At 39.2% G+C, this 13,091-nt stretch overlaps 1 long non-coding RNA gene across 1 annotated transcript; it reads left to right on the forward strand.

The window, feature by feature from the left end:
• Positions 1 to 2,947: 2,947 nt before the first annotated feature.
• Positions 2,948 to 11,997, forward strand: LOC108885996 (uncharacterized). Its single transcript, XR_001961330.2, has 3 exons — positions 2,948 to 3,022; positions 3,249 to 11,358; positions 11,456 to 11,997. It is a non-coding gene; the product is annotated as an uncharacterized LOC108885996 (long non-coding RNA).
• Positions 11,998 to 13,091: the final 1,094 nt, after the last annotated feature.

Raw genomic sequence — 13,091 nt, forward strand, 5'->3', positions numbered from 1 at the left:
TTTTAAATACCAGTCTCATAAATTTGTCCCCCATTTTCCCCCTTACCCTCACACACCATATTAAGAGTTCTTTCCTGTAAAGCTTCTAGAAATAATGCAATTCTAAAATTAAATGTTACACAGATCTCATTAAACTGTGATTTTGTTAAACTGATATTTTTACTTTGGCAAGGAGCCACAGGGCTGTTTGTATTTGTATTATGGTAATGATTATTAAGAGGCTCAAGAGAGCATAGAATAATAGGACCACAAGAGTGGAGAAGATCCTTATCCTCTTCCACTGGACAACCCATCCCAACCCACAGTTTTATTGTCTAGAGGGCGTAGGGCATGCGCTGCCGTGTGAGAGATGTCTGACACATTTGTGTTTTCAGTCACAGTGACTCTAACCCCCACAGCAACATCCAAACATTTCAACCAAAACCTGGTCTTCCCCAAACTGTTTTACTCCAAACGTATCTTTGTAGTGGTATGGTCATCACCTCGCTGACCAGCTATCCTCATTAAAAACTATTAAGATCTACATCAGGCCCAAGTTTAGGTCCTTTTCCGTGCTGCCAAAAAATCGCTAGCTAAGGCCAGCTTTATTAGCCTTAGCTGGACAGCACAGAAAAGGACTGTGCTAACTCATGGAGATCATGTGCTACCGTTCATTAGGTGACTTCCGGGGCAAAATAAAAATAATTTAACGCACGACAAAATAGACGGTGTTTTTTTTTTTTTGTTTGTTTGTTTGTTTTAGCCCGTAACTAATTTGTCGTTTTCCTTGTGTTAACATAAAACAACAATGAAAAGATACTAGTCGTTCTGTTTTCCGATTTCTTTGTCCCAAAACGAAAATCGTCTCTTTTTTGTTTTCCATTTCCCTACTCCAAAATGAGAAATGGGAAAAGGATCGTCATCTGTTTTTTGATTTCTCACACCAGAAATCAAATCGCTAATCGGCCGTTATTTACACAGACCGTCCACCATGAAGTTGGCCACGTTCTTTTTTTCCAAGTAGGAACAGGAAGTAGCGCAGGTAAACTGGTTTCCTTTATAGCCTCTGTGGGTGGCGCTGCAGGCAGAAGCAACAGTTGGCCGTTATTGGTCATCAATTAACATTTGTTACCAATAATTGTGATTGATGGAACTAAGCCATATACATTTTCTATTATTGCAAAAGAATGAAATAAGAAAGTGCCACAATTACAAAGCAAACTAGAATAAATTAGTAAATAAACTAAAATATCTAAATGTGTTTAAGTTGCGCTGGTTATTTATTCGTCTACAGTAATTAATACTCGTCTCCATATTGTATGTTTATTAAGGGCATTTATCTTTTGACATTATTGCTTACAATTTTCAGTAAGTGACAAAAACTACATTTAAAATTCTTGTAAAATGTAATCTTTCAAAATTTTCTATAGGGAAAAGTTTTGCTTTTTACAACCCACCGTGATTCTTTAACGCATCACCGTATGCGCATGCGCCTCAACTATAAAAATGACGTCAGACGCCGACATTGGCACACCATGGCGAGCTCAGCTCGATGCTGGAGGTATAATGGCGGGGTCAAGATTTAAAACCCCAGGTGCTTGACAGTGAAACTGCCCTTGACTACAAGAGTTTTTGTAAGTTACGAGACACCGGGACCATAGCGTCCAACAACAGGAGGAGCTCAGAAACTTATTCAGAAAGGTAAGAGAATTTAGCCGCAGTTTAGCGTGGTTTTAATGTCAATGCCGGCAGGTGTGTCGGCGCGTGTGGGACTCGGAAGGTTTGGAACTTACTGCGTTTGTTTTGAGTAAGATGATTAACTTTACTGCTCTGCAGGCTCTTGTAGTATTTTACGTGCTGTTTTTATTAAGCGCCCATATTTAAATACAAAGTCACTCATTTAAAATAAATAAATAAAATTAACGTCAGAGTGGTGTGTGGTCGCTCAGAAGGACACGGGATGCCACAATGCCGTAAACCTTCTTGTTATGAAGGGATTAAATTCACAGAGAAAAAAATACGTTTGGATAAACATTGTGGGCCTGTATCAACTGCTCAAGCGTAATGCGATAGGGCTCGCGGCTTTAAGGGCCAACAGAAGGTGAAGGTGAACATAAACCGCCTTGTTTAGCCCATTTATTTATTTATTATAGGTGAATATAAATTGAAAGGGTTTATATGTTAATATATTCAATCGTGTTAGTAACCTCGCAACTCCGTAACAGCTGAGGCAATCAAACAAATGGAATGAGGCCTACACAGGTGGGCTTGAGCACGTGTGCTGCACCCGCCACCAAACAGCAGCTCCATTGTAATTCAGCTGAGCATTTGTACGGCAAAGTATGTCTACTAAAGTGCTTTATCTGACAACATTATGCATAGGATTCCTACAGAGCAAGCGTTTTTCTGAAAGAGTAAAATCCTTTTTTTTTTTTTTTTTTTTTTTTTTTTTTAACCAGAGACATGTTATATATCACTACATTTTTTTTCCAAGCATAATGCGGAGTTGCTGGATAACTACTGCTTAACTTGTTTGTTTTATCATGTGGTTTAGGTTTAAATAAAAGTAGGCCTACGACATAGTAACACAAACTAAGTGATTCGACAGTGGTATTTTAGCAACTCTGCTCTGTGAGGTAAAATTCTTGTTTTTGTCAAGAGTTTATTTACGGAGTAAGCATGATCCTGCTATTGGGTTTTCATTTTCTCTAGCACTTAATTTGCTCCTGTTGATGAAATCACCAGTATAAGTAGCATGAGACTGACATTGCACTAGAAACTGACATGGTTTTAAGATGTGTGTTCTCTTTGTAAAGACTCTTTGGGAAACTGAGTCATTTCAATGATATTCCCACTTGTTTGTGCCTCTTTTCCCACCTCTCTAAAATACCACACAGACACTAAAGTAAATTTCAAGGTTGGAAAATGACACTTTTTCTTTTTCTTTTTTTTTTTTTTTTTTAAAAAACAGGACAGTGCCCTCCTGTAAGGTGTGGGGAAAAGATGCCAGGAGAATCTTGTCCTTTAAAAGTCACCCAGAAAGGTAAGAGTTGCTTGTAAAGTAGCTAATAGCCACAAGTTAGCATAGTGACAATGTCATTGTTGTCAGGTGTGTTGGTTTCTGCTAGACTCATAATCTGTAATGTTTAGAGTAACCTGTTTTTATAATGGCCCTTTTTGTGATGGTAAAGTGATTTTCAAGGCTAGGTAATTGTCAGTGGCTTGAGACTTTACTTATTCTAACTGATTTTTTTTTCTTCTTTCCACAGGTAGATCTACGAACCAGTAAGACTCATTTTTTAAAATTCTTTGTGGTTTTGAATGGCAGCTGCGCCGCTTTCTCACAAACACACACACATGCACGCACACTGACTTTTATATTCTCCCCCTCTTTCTCTGCTGTGTGCTTTGTCATGGCTGCTGTGTCATGACTGTTTTTGTCTAATGAGATTGAAATGTATTTGCTTGGCTGCCATGCCATGACTGTGCTTTGTGCTATGCTACTTTCAAATTTTTTTGACAATGACCGTCCGTCTAGCAATCATAGTCTTCGCATCCAATTCGAACATGGCCACCCAATTGTTCACCGGTTCGTCCAAAATGGCCACCCTATTTGTTTGTCTCTCTTTGTTTATTTCCCTTTCTTTTCTTTATTCTGTCAGATGAGCAGATAGCTGACTTTTTAATTGTGTTGGGAGGGATGACCTCTCCACACAATTAGAGCATTTAGTTGTCTGTTGATGTTTGGATAGTGAGGTTATTTAGAAGATTGCACAATGGCTTGAAGCTGTAGGAGAGAAATTCTCTCCCCTTGTTTATTTCTTGGGCCTAAATAGGTAGTAGAAAAAGTCTGATTTTTAGTGAATTTTTGTTTTGAACTGCTAAGCTACTGATGGTGTGACCAGGAATAGTGAGATGTTTGGTCAGGATTGGACTGATAGGGTGCAAAGCCTGAGGTGACTGTCAAGATGCTATGGCGTATCAGACAGATTTTATGTTGACTCAGGGCAGGTGGTTCACTGATCCTTAAATTCTGAATTTCTGTGGGCTTGGGTATATGTAAGGTAGGGGAGATTTTTGTGTACAATGATTTGGTGGCATTGTAGTAGATGATAGGAGTGGAAAGGTTTTGTAATCTTGTGTAACAAGTCAGAATTCTCTAATTTGGCCTGTTGGCCGTGTAATGAAGGTGCTTTTTCTTGGTTGTCATAACTAAGTTTTGATCAATATTTGTGCATTAACATTTTCTTTGTAGGTAAATCTACAATCGGTGAGTACCCTTTTTTTTTTTTTTTTTTTTTTTTTTTTTTTTTTTTTTTTTTAAATGAATGCCTACTTGCTTATGTCTCTATAGTAAGGTTGAACAATGAATGTTATTGTAATCACATTTATAATATTGAGCTGCAGTTTTCTGCATATTGTTCAGTCTTACTCTAGATTTGTTATATTTTGATGGTTTTGGACTGTAATAAAATCTGTTAGGGTTGTGTGTTTCTTTGGAAAAAAAAACCAAAAAAAAACCAATGAATTGGGTTTTCTTGCCAAATGCATCACCACACAAACACATTTACATGGTCAAAGCTTATCATTAACATTATTATTATTTTTTTTAAATCTACAAACCCATAAAATAGGATAAGGATAAACTTGAGCTTTTTAATCACTACCTTTTGATCAACAACTCTGGCCATCGGAGCCAGTCAAGGTGTCCGTCGTCCAACTTAGCTGCATTTCAGGCTGTGCGTTCATCCGTTCAACTTAGCTGCATTTCAGGCCGTGCGTTCGTCCGTTCAACTTGGCTGCATTTCTGGACTTGCATTTATCAATCACCTGTTCATTTTTTTTTTTTTTTTATCCTTGAGGATCTCCAAACAGAAGCTCCTGGTGGGTCTATAGTAAGTGCTGTTTTATTCCTTATGTGCTGGGTTTTGCTTGGCTGCCGTGCCAAAACTAACAATCAAATTCTATTTCAGCCTTCATCCATACTCCATCCACAAGTAAGTGCTGCTTTTTTTTTTTTTTTTTTTTTTTTTTTTTTTGGCTGCCATGCCATAACTAACTACTTCACTTTTCAGCCTTCATCCTACAAAAGAAGAGGATTGCGTCTTTGTTTGTTATTTTTTTTTATTATTTTTGGGCCGCCGTGCCATCTCTTTCTATCCCTCACTGGTTTGTCTTGGCCGCTGTGCCCATCTACCGATCTATCCCTTTCTCGTTCATCCGTGCAACATCGCTGTCGGTCGGTTCAAATTTTGCTCCCGTTCGTTCATCCGTCCTTCTAATCATCCAAACATCAAATAGGTGATTATGATTAGACTGATCATCTGAACATCATAGGTGTACAGATGATCACTCTAATCCTTTAAAAATCTCTTAATATCTAAATTATGATTAGACTGATCATCTGAACATCATAGGTGTACAGATGATCACTCTAATCCTTTAAAAATCTCTTAATATCTAAATTATGATTAGACTGATCATCTGAACATCATAGGTGTACAGATGATCACTCTAATCCTTTAAAAAAATCTCTTAATATCTAAATTATGATTAGACTGATCATCTGAACATCATAGGTGTACAGATGATCACTCTAATCCTCTAATAATCCTAACATAACTTTTTTTGTTTTTCCCTTTGTAACTGCTGAGCTAATGATCTAAAATAATCAAGTGTTAGGTCAGAGCTGGGGTGTAATGCAGTGTAAAGTCAGCTATCTCTCATCACCTGTTTTTCAGTTGTATATTGGTGGTGCTTTGTCTATCCTGCTGTACCTTGAAGCCTATGTCTGTTTTTCCAACTTTTGGATGGCCTGCCGTGTCATCACTTGCAGTAGCATCTGTCTGCTTCTGTTTTTCTTTGTGCGTATTCGTCGAGAATTAGATTGCGTCTTTGTTTGTTGTTTTTTTTATTATTTTTGGGCTGCCGTGCCATCTCTTGTCTATCCCTCACTGGTTTGTCTTGGCCGCCGTGCCCATCTACCGATCTATCCCTTTCTCGTTTATCCATCCAACATGACTGCGCACCTAAGATGATGTCCATCCAAGATTAACAATTATCCGTTTGTCTACCCGTTAGTTTGTATAATCGGTTTCATGAATCTACAAACAAGTAAGTCCTACATTTTTTTTTTAAAATATGGCTGCCATGCCACCCTTTTCTTTCCTCTGTCTCTCACATGAACACGCACACATGCACACATGCTGATACTTATACATTCTCTATCCACTGTCTTTTTCCAACTATGTTGTGTATTGCAGGCCGCCGTGCCTGACAGAAACATGCACACATGCACGCACACTGATACTTACATTTTGTCTGTCTTGTGTGTTGGTCTGTCTTTGTCTGTTTGTATCTGACTGACATTCAAATTAGCTTTAGCAGACTGTATCCGTCTTTGTCTGTCTTGTCTGTTGGTCTGTTTGTCTCTTTGTTTGTATCTGACTGACATTCAAATTAGCTTTAGCAGACTATCCGTCTTTGTCTGTCTTGTCTGTTGGTCTGTTTGTCTCTTTGTTTGTATCTGACTGACATTCAAATTAGCTTTAGCAGACTATCAGTCTTTGTCTGTCTTGTGTGTTGGTCTTTGTCTTTGTGTGACAATCAATTTAGCTTTATCTGACTCTGTCTTCGTCACAGTACGATTAGTTGCACTGGACAACCAACATTTAAATTGGCTTTATTGGACTCACTGACTTTGTCTGACCAGCTGACTGTCAGATTGGCTTTATTAGACTCAGCAACTGCTGGTCAAAGTAGCTTTGATGGACTGTGATGAACTAACTAATCAGAAACCTATATTAAGATATCAAAATTAACATTGACAGATAATTGGCAATGTGTAAATATCACCAATCCTATCAATATAATTAAAGGTTTTAAATAATTCTCTTCAGTTGAACTCCTGCCCCTGCAGGACAGAAATGTCCAAAAATATGAAAGAAATTAATCTATTAGACCAACATGGCTAGCGCCATGACAATCTATTTCCATCTGTCTAATTGGCTTGGGTTAGCTTTAGTGCAACAACTTTTTTTTTTTCCCAGGTATAGCTAAAAAAGTAAGTATTTCTTTTCTAAGTGCTGTGCAAAGGCAACTGGCCTTGCTTTAGGTTCTTTAAGACCTTTTCATCTGAAAGGCTTAAGTTCTGTTCAGTTGCCTTTGTAAAGCACTTACAAATACCATGACCTGGATGGCTGACAATCTTTAAACAAGTAAGTATCTTTTTTTTTTTTTTTTTTTTTTTTTTTCTTCAATCTTGATGTGTTTTAGTAATCTCACCATGTCTGTGCTGTCTTGGCCCACCCCATATTTTGTTAGGTATGCTTATTTTTTTTCTGGGTTGTCTTTGTCTATCTCTCTTTTAGTCTTTCTGTCTCTGTTTTTGTTGTTGTGTCTCAACAACAAAAACAGATACTTTGTCTGCCTGTCTCTTTGTCTTTGTATGTCTCACTTTTTCTCTTTCTTTTTGTTTGTCTCTGTCCTGATGAAGCCTTAACATTATGTACCACCTAAACTTTAGGGACACATACACAGCCCATAAGAGTATAAAGTCAGCCATTTTGATAGTTGGGGGATGTCTCTGATAGCTGGGGGAAACTCTCTCTGTCCGAGATTGGTTGAAGACAGCTTATTAGTTTTTCCTCTTTGCTTACTGTATACTCTGAAAGTTAGGTGATTGCCAGCTCAGGTCACTTATCAATCATAGATGGTAAATGCTTTTAATTTGTTGTTGATACTTATTCTCATTGCTCATGCCTGCTAGGATTTGCACAGTGTAGTACCTGTTGTTAATATTAAACAAACAAATATTGCCTGTTCCATAATGGTTTGTTTTTCCTGGATCCATTATTCCATCTTTGGATAGTGCAGGTATGTGGTGTACGTTGATGTAGATTAATCAGAGATCCTAAGTCAGAGAATTTCATATACTACATATTAATGTAGTTGTGTTGCTGTTGATCATCACCACCCAAATTTTGATACCAAACTATTTATTGTACTATACACTTAAAGGGATTTTGAAATTAAGGGCTGTCTTGTTTTGATCTGCCAAGTTTAATTCCAACTGGAGACCCCAGTAGAACCTTTTGAGTTGAAGTAGTTCTTGCGGCGTTCCGTTTCGTATCCGTATTTGTATGCGCGACATTGGGAGGCCTCCCAGCAGGGGAATTTTATCCCACCCCTGCAAAGCGTTTCACCACTAGGGTACGGTCACATCAGTTTCTAACAAGATGCACTGTGGCATCAGTTGAGACAGGATAAATTGGGCAGTTTCATACGTGCATGGGATTGTCCTTTTTATTTCTAGGTAGACTTTTACTGGATAGTAGCGCGTTTGGGCTCTCTGGGAGGGAGTAAACCTGGCAGAAAGAGACAACTCAGATACCTCTGATAGGAATCTGAAGAAGCTTCTGGACACCCAATTTGGGCATATCTCCTTAATTTTCAATCTACTGGTGATGAAATTGACAGCAATGATGGCTATGAAAACCAAACTGATGTGTCAAGTGTATCAACTTGTCACCATATTTTACAACTTACTCCCACTCAGTTACCTGGTATTGACATACATGAGTTAGAAACTTAATACTATGAGCTAAATTCCAGAGAAAGTGTTGGTGTTGTCTTGGGGCAGAGACACCGAATAGAATTAGAACTCTAAGACTTTGTTCCTAATTAGAGATACATGCTGTGGGGAGAGTACTTGTGGTAGATTAAGTATTGCCATTGTTAATGTGGGAGGAGATGTTTACAGGAGAGACCTGTAGTGTTAAATGAGTGACAGCTTGTATGAAGTGAGATTTCTATTGTGGAAGATTTACTTCTATGATTTCTTTTTTGTCTCTTTTTACTCTAACTTTGTCACTTGAATAGTAAAAACCTTCTCAACTATTTAGAGTTTGGATATTTTGTCTTTTTTTTTTTTTTTTTTTTTGACCAATTTGCATATCATCTTTCTGCAGGTCCGAGACGTGTGGTTGGTAACCTGCTAAGATGACAACGTGGTATTTGATACATCTGAACTACGTGTTTGGATAGTTGGATGGCATCTGAAACTCGCTCCCCCCTCACCTTTCTAACATCAGCTAATAGGTATCTGTGTCACCCATTCTCTGTAACCTTCCAGAATTGACAATCTGATGGACACCCTTCATGCCATGATTGGCCAGCTTGGAGAGTCACTCAGGATGAGGCTTAGTCCAGTGTCCTGGTTTGTTGCACAGGACGCAGTGATCACCCAGTTGTCTAGACAACAGTCATCCTTAGTCCAGATTCTGTATCCACCCTAGAGTCTCTCTATCTGCTTTAATTCTTGTTTGGCTGCACATAAACAATCTCACTTCATTGTACTCAGGTCTTCTTTTCTCTTCATGTGGCTTTTCAACATTCACTGCTGCTCTTATCATGTCTGCAAAGGGGGTGTTTTCCAAATTTGGCATTGTTTTTACATGTTTGGTAGGATATAGCAGTAGACCATTGACAAAGCAGTCAACTTGAGGTGCTTGACTCTGATTTGTCAGATTCCTCTTCACACTGACGTTAAGTCACTGTCTATAAATTTGATTTCTGACATGTTTGGACCAATGTCAGAGTCAGACTTTAAGTTCGGTTCTGACAGAATCATCAACATTTGGAGCAAGCTTTTACATATTTTCTCCAAATTTGGCAATCACAACCAGGAATGAGCTAGGACATCTTAACACTGCAGAGAACAAGGTAAACAGAGTCGACTCATATCACATAAGAAGGCAAGGCTTTTCTCCTTCCCCTTCTCCTCTGTGTGTGAGGAAGTCTGTGCTTTAAGTAAAATGATTATAAAATTAGACCTTATTGCTGATTCTGTCCTAAAGCTGTATTTGTAATGGACAAGCAACTTTGAGATATTTTAGAAATTGGAAAAAAAGTCTAGCTGAGTAAGCGTACAGACTATAGACCCCTACTGGGTTGTGTGCTATGGTTGTGCAGTTTCCAAAACCAGACAAGGATCCCTCTGGTTTTTGAATCAGCGTACCATGGTATGCTATTATGAGCTTACTCTAAGACACATTCTACAATTGGATATAATTTTGGCAAGAAAGCAAGCATGTTTAACATTACCACTTGAGAATGTTGGTGTGAGTCTGAAGAATTCAGGTACATCAGGGTCTGGCATTTCAAATTGCCCGCTTTGTCAGTAGTCTACAACCACATCTTGCCAAACATGTGAAAACAATGCCAAGTTAGGAACCTGTTCCCTTTGCAAATGTGACAACAGCAGCAGTTGAATGTTGGAAAATTGCATGATGAGAAAAGGAGACCCGGGGAAAATGCAGTGGGATTGTTTGATGTGCAGCCAAATGAGGGTTGATGTAGGGAGAGGAACTTTGGGAAGCTGCAGAATTGGGAGCTGAGGGGAACTTGTCTGTCTAAACAGCTAGGTGATAGCTGTTTCCTGTGTAGCAAATCAGTACACTGAATTAAGCTTTGTCCTGAATGACTCTCTGAGCTGGCCAGTCACGACATGATGCATGTCAGTCATATTGTTGATTCAGGAAAGCTATAGATGGGCAATACAGGCACCTTTCAGCTGATGTTGGAAAGGTATGGGCGGAAAGGAGTTTCAGATGCTATCCAGCCATCCAGCATGTAGTTCAAATGTGTCAAATCCTGTTTTGTCATCTTAGCAGGTTGCCAGCTCTGTGTTTTGGGCACATAGACAGACATGTTGAATTGCAAATTAGTCAAACAAAAGGTGAAATCAAAGGACTAAATGCTACATTTTTTTGTCATCAAAGTGACAAACCTAGATGTACTGAGACTAAAGGCATTTAGTTTCAGGAGCTATGTGCTATGTAGGTAATGCCACATGTAAAACCAGTTATATTTCTATCTTAAGTAGTTGGTCCAGCATGACCTAGGGAAAGGACATTAAGGACTTTTCTCCAGTATTATCAGGGAATCCCCAAAACCAAAATCCCTTATGTATCAAAAAGGTCAGCTGTGGCATTCACACCCTCATTCAGTTCTGACAAATTCAGCCCTGTCTCAAGAGTCCTGAGTCAGAACCAATTGGCACCAATCTTTGAAGTAAGCTTCCTAATACCAGATTTAATACTTGTGCTGAAAAGGCTGGCTTTAATCAAGCATTGCTGGATAAAATTACAGGAAAAAGAATATATCTCATTGTAATGTTTTGGCTAGATAGTTGGAGGATGCCCAAGCCCCACATGACAGAGGTTGCAGTCAGTTCAGCAGTTTCCTGTGACCCCAGAAAAATCAGTGAGGGAGGCCCATGACCCTGAAGTTGTCCTGGACTGGAAGAAGAGGAAGACCAGACTGTACCAAACCCTCCTTGATGATGATGCGTCTGTGCCATGTGATTGATGTCTTCAGGTGTGTTTTCTCAGATATATTATTCACTTCTTTGTATTCTTTGGTTGCTTTCTACTAATTGTGTGTGGGTTTTTTTTTTTTTTTTTTTTTTTGACAGATATTCAACCTTCAGGAAGCTTCGATTGTTGTGGCCTCACCTCAGCTCACCAAGCCCTGCACTCTACCTTGACCTCCTGCCCCCACAAGTCTGAAAACCTCTCTCCAAAGTGGCATGCCAACATTGCACAAGTCAGCTGACTAAACACAAACTATGGCCGTTAATGAACAATGTAAACCTGACAAGATGCATCTTCTTGGAGCCCAAGTCCTACAAACTTTTGCCCAAACTATGTACTGCCTAACCAGCAACGAACTCATTCGCCCATGTCCCTCAAAGTGCTTAGGAGGCTCTTTCTTGCCATCAGACTCACCACCACTCGCCACAACACAAACTGGACACCCATCTGGGGAAATGGGGAAAAACCACATCATAACTGGGAGATGGACATTCTGTAACTGTATTTTTGATGATGATTCTCTGACGTGGGTGTTCAGCACATAGACAATGTACTATGTCTCCATTTAAAATCTGCATTGGTATTTGAAGTACATGTATGTTCCTGTGTTGGATATTAAGTAAAATTATTGCTTATTTTCTAATTTGTTTGGTTTGCCTGGTTCATTTTTCAGTTATCATGTTAACAGCAACAAAACACAACAACACACTTGTTTGCTGATATGTAGCCTTTGTGAAATGCATAGTAGTTAAACAAACATGGACAAGTTGCTGAGTTTCTAGTCTTCATGGGGGAGTGGCATGTAGGTGATTATCTGCATCTTTTAATGGGGTCACTTAATCTATTAAATGTTTTTCTCTGTAGTTCTTTGGGCCCGTATGCTGGTGGAAGCTGAGCAGCTCAAATGACAGGGATGAATTAATGGGAAGAGTGCACCAAGTAATTGCATTTCACTGCAAAATACTATACTACTAGGTATTTTGCCTCAGTTCATTCAGCACTGTCCTTACTGATCCTGTAGAATAGATAAGTGTGTGTACTGTGCAAAAGTTTACATACAGTAGCAGTTTAAATGCTGATAAAATCCACTGGTTGAACCGGTTAAGATACTTAGCTAGTCATTGATAAAATGTCTAAAACAAGCTATGGTCTCCAGTAACCCCAAGTGCAAAATGCCCAAATAAAGTTTTACATATGGCTTTAGTCGGGTCTAGTCTGGTTGCTAAAATTGCTTCATCTGGCCTATTGTTGATGCAGAAGATGGATATTTTCTAACTGTCCTCTGATTTTAATTTCAACATCTTCACAAGGTCCAAAGATAAAAAGGCAGCGTTATGGATCATTACCAGATCTGTTTCCTCCATCTGTGCATTGTTTACTGATAAGTAACTTACTTTAACAAGTGGGGATAGATGAGAAAGGAGGGCCCTGTCTCTAATCAAAGGATTGAATAGGTAGGCTTGTCTGGTTTATAGCTGGGGGTCGCCCTCCTGTTTCAACGACTACCGTCCGGTAGCACTCACTCCCATCCTCATGAAGTGCTTCGAACGGCTTAGAACGCCTCTACTTCCTCCGCAAACTGAGGAAAGCTAGAGCCCAGGTCCCCATCATGCACATCTTCTACAGAGGCACCATCGAGAGCGTCCTGACCAGCAGCATCACCATGTGGTATGGCGCCATGTCCTGCAGGAAGAACCTCCAGCGCATCGTGAGAGCAGCTGAGAAGATCGTCGGCGC

The sequence above is a fragment of the Lates calcarifer genome, linkage group LG12 (assembly GCF_001640805.2).
Source record: "Lates calcarifer isolate ASB-BC8 linkage group LG12, TLL_Latcal_v3, whole genome shotgun sequence".
NCBI classification, from domain to species: Eukaryota; Metazoa; Chordata; class Actinopteri; family Centropomidae; genus Lates; species Lates calcarifer.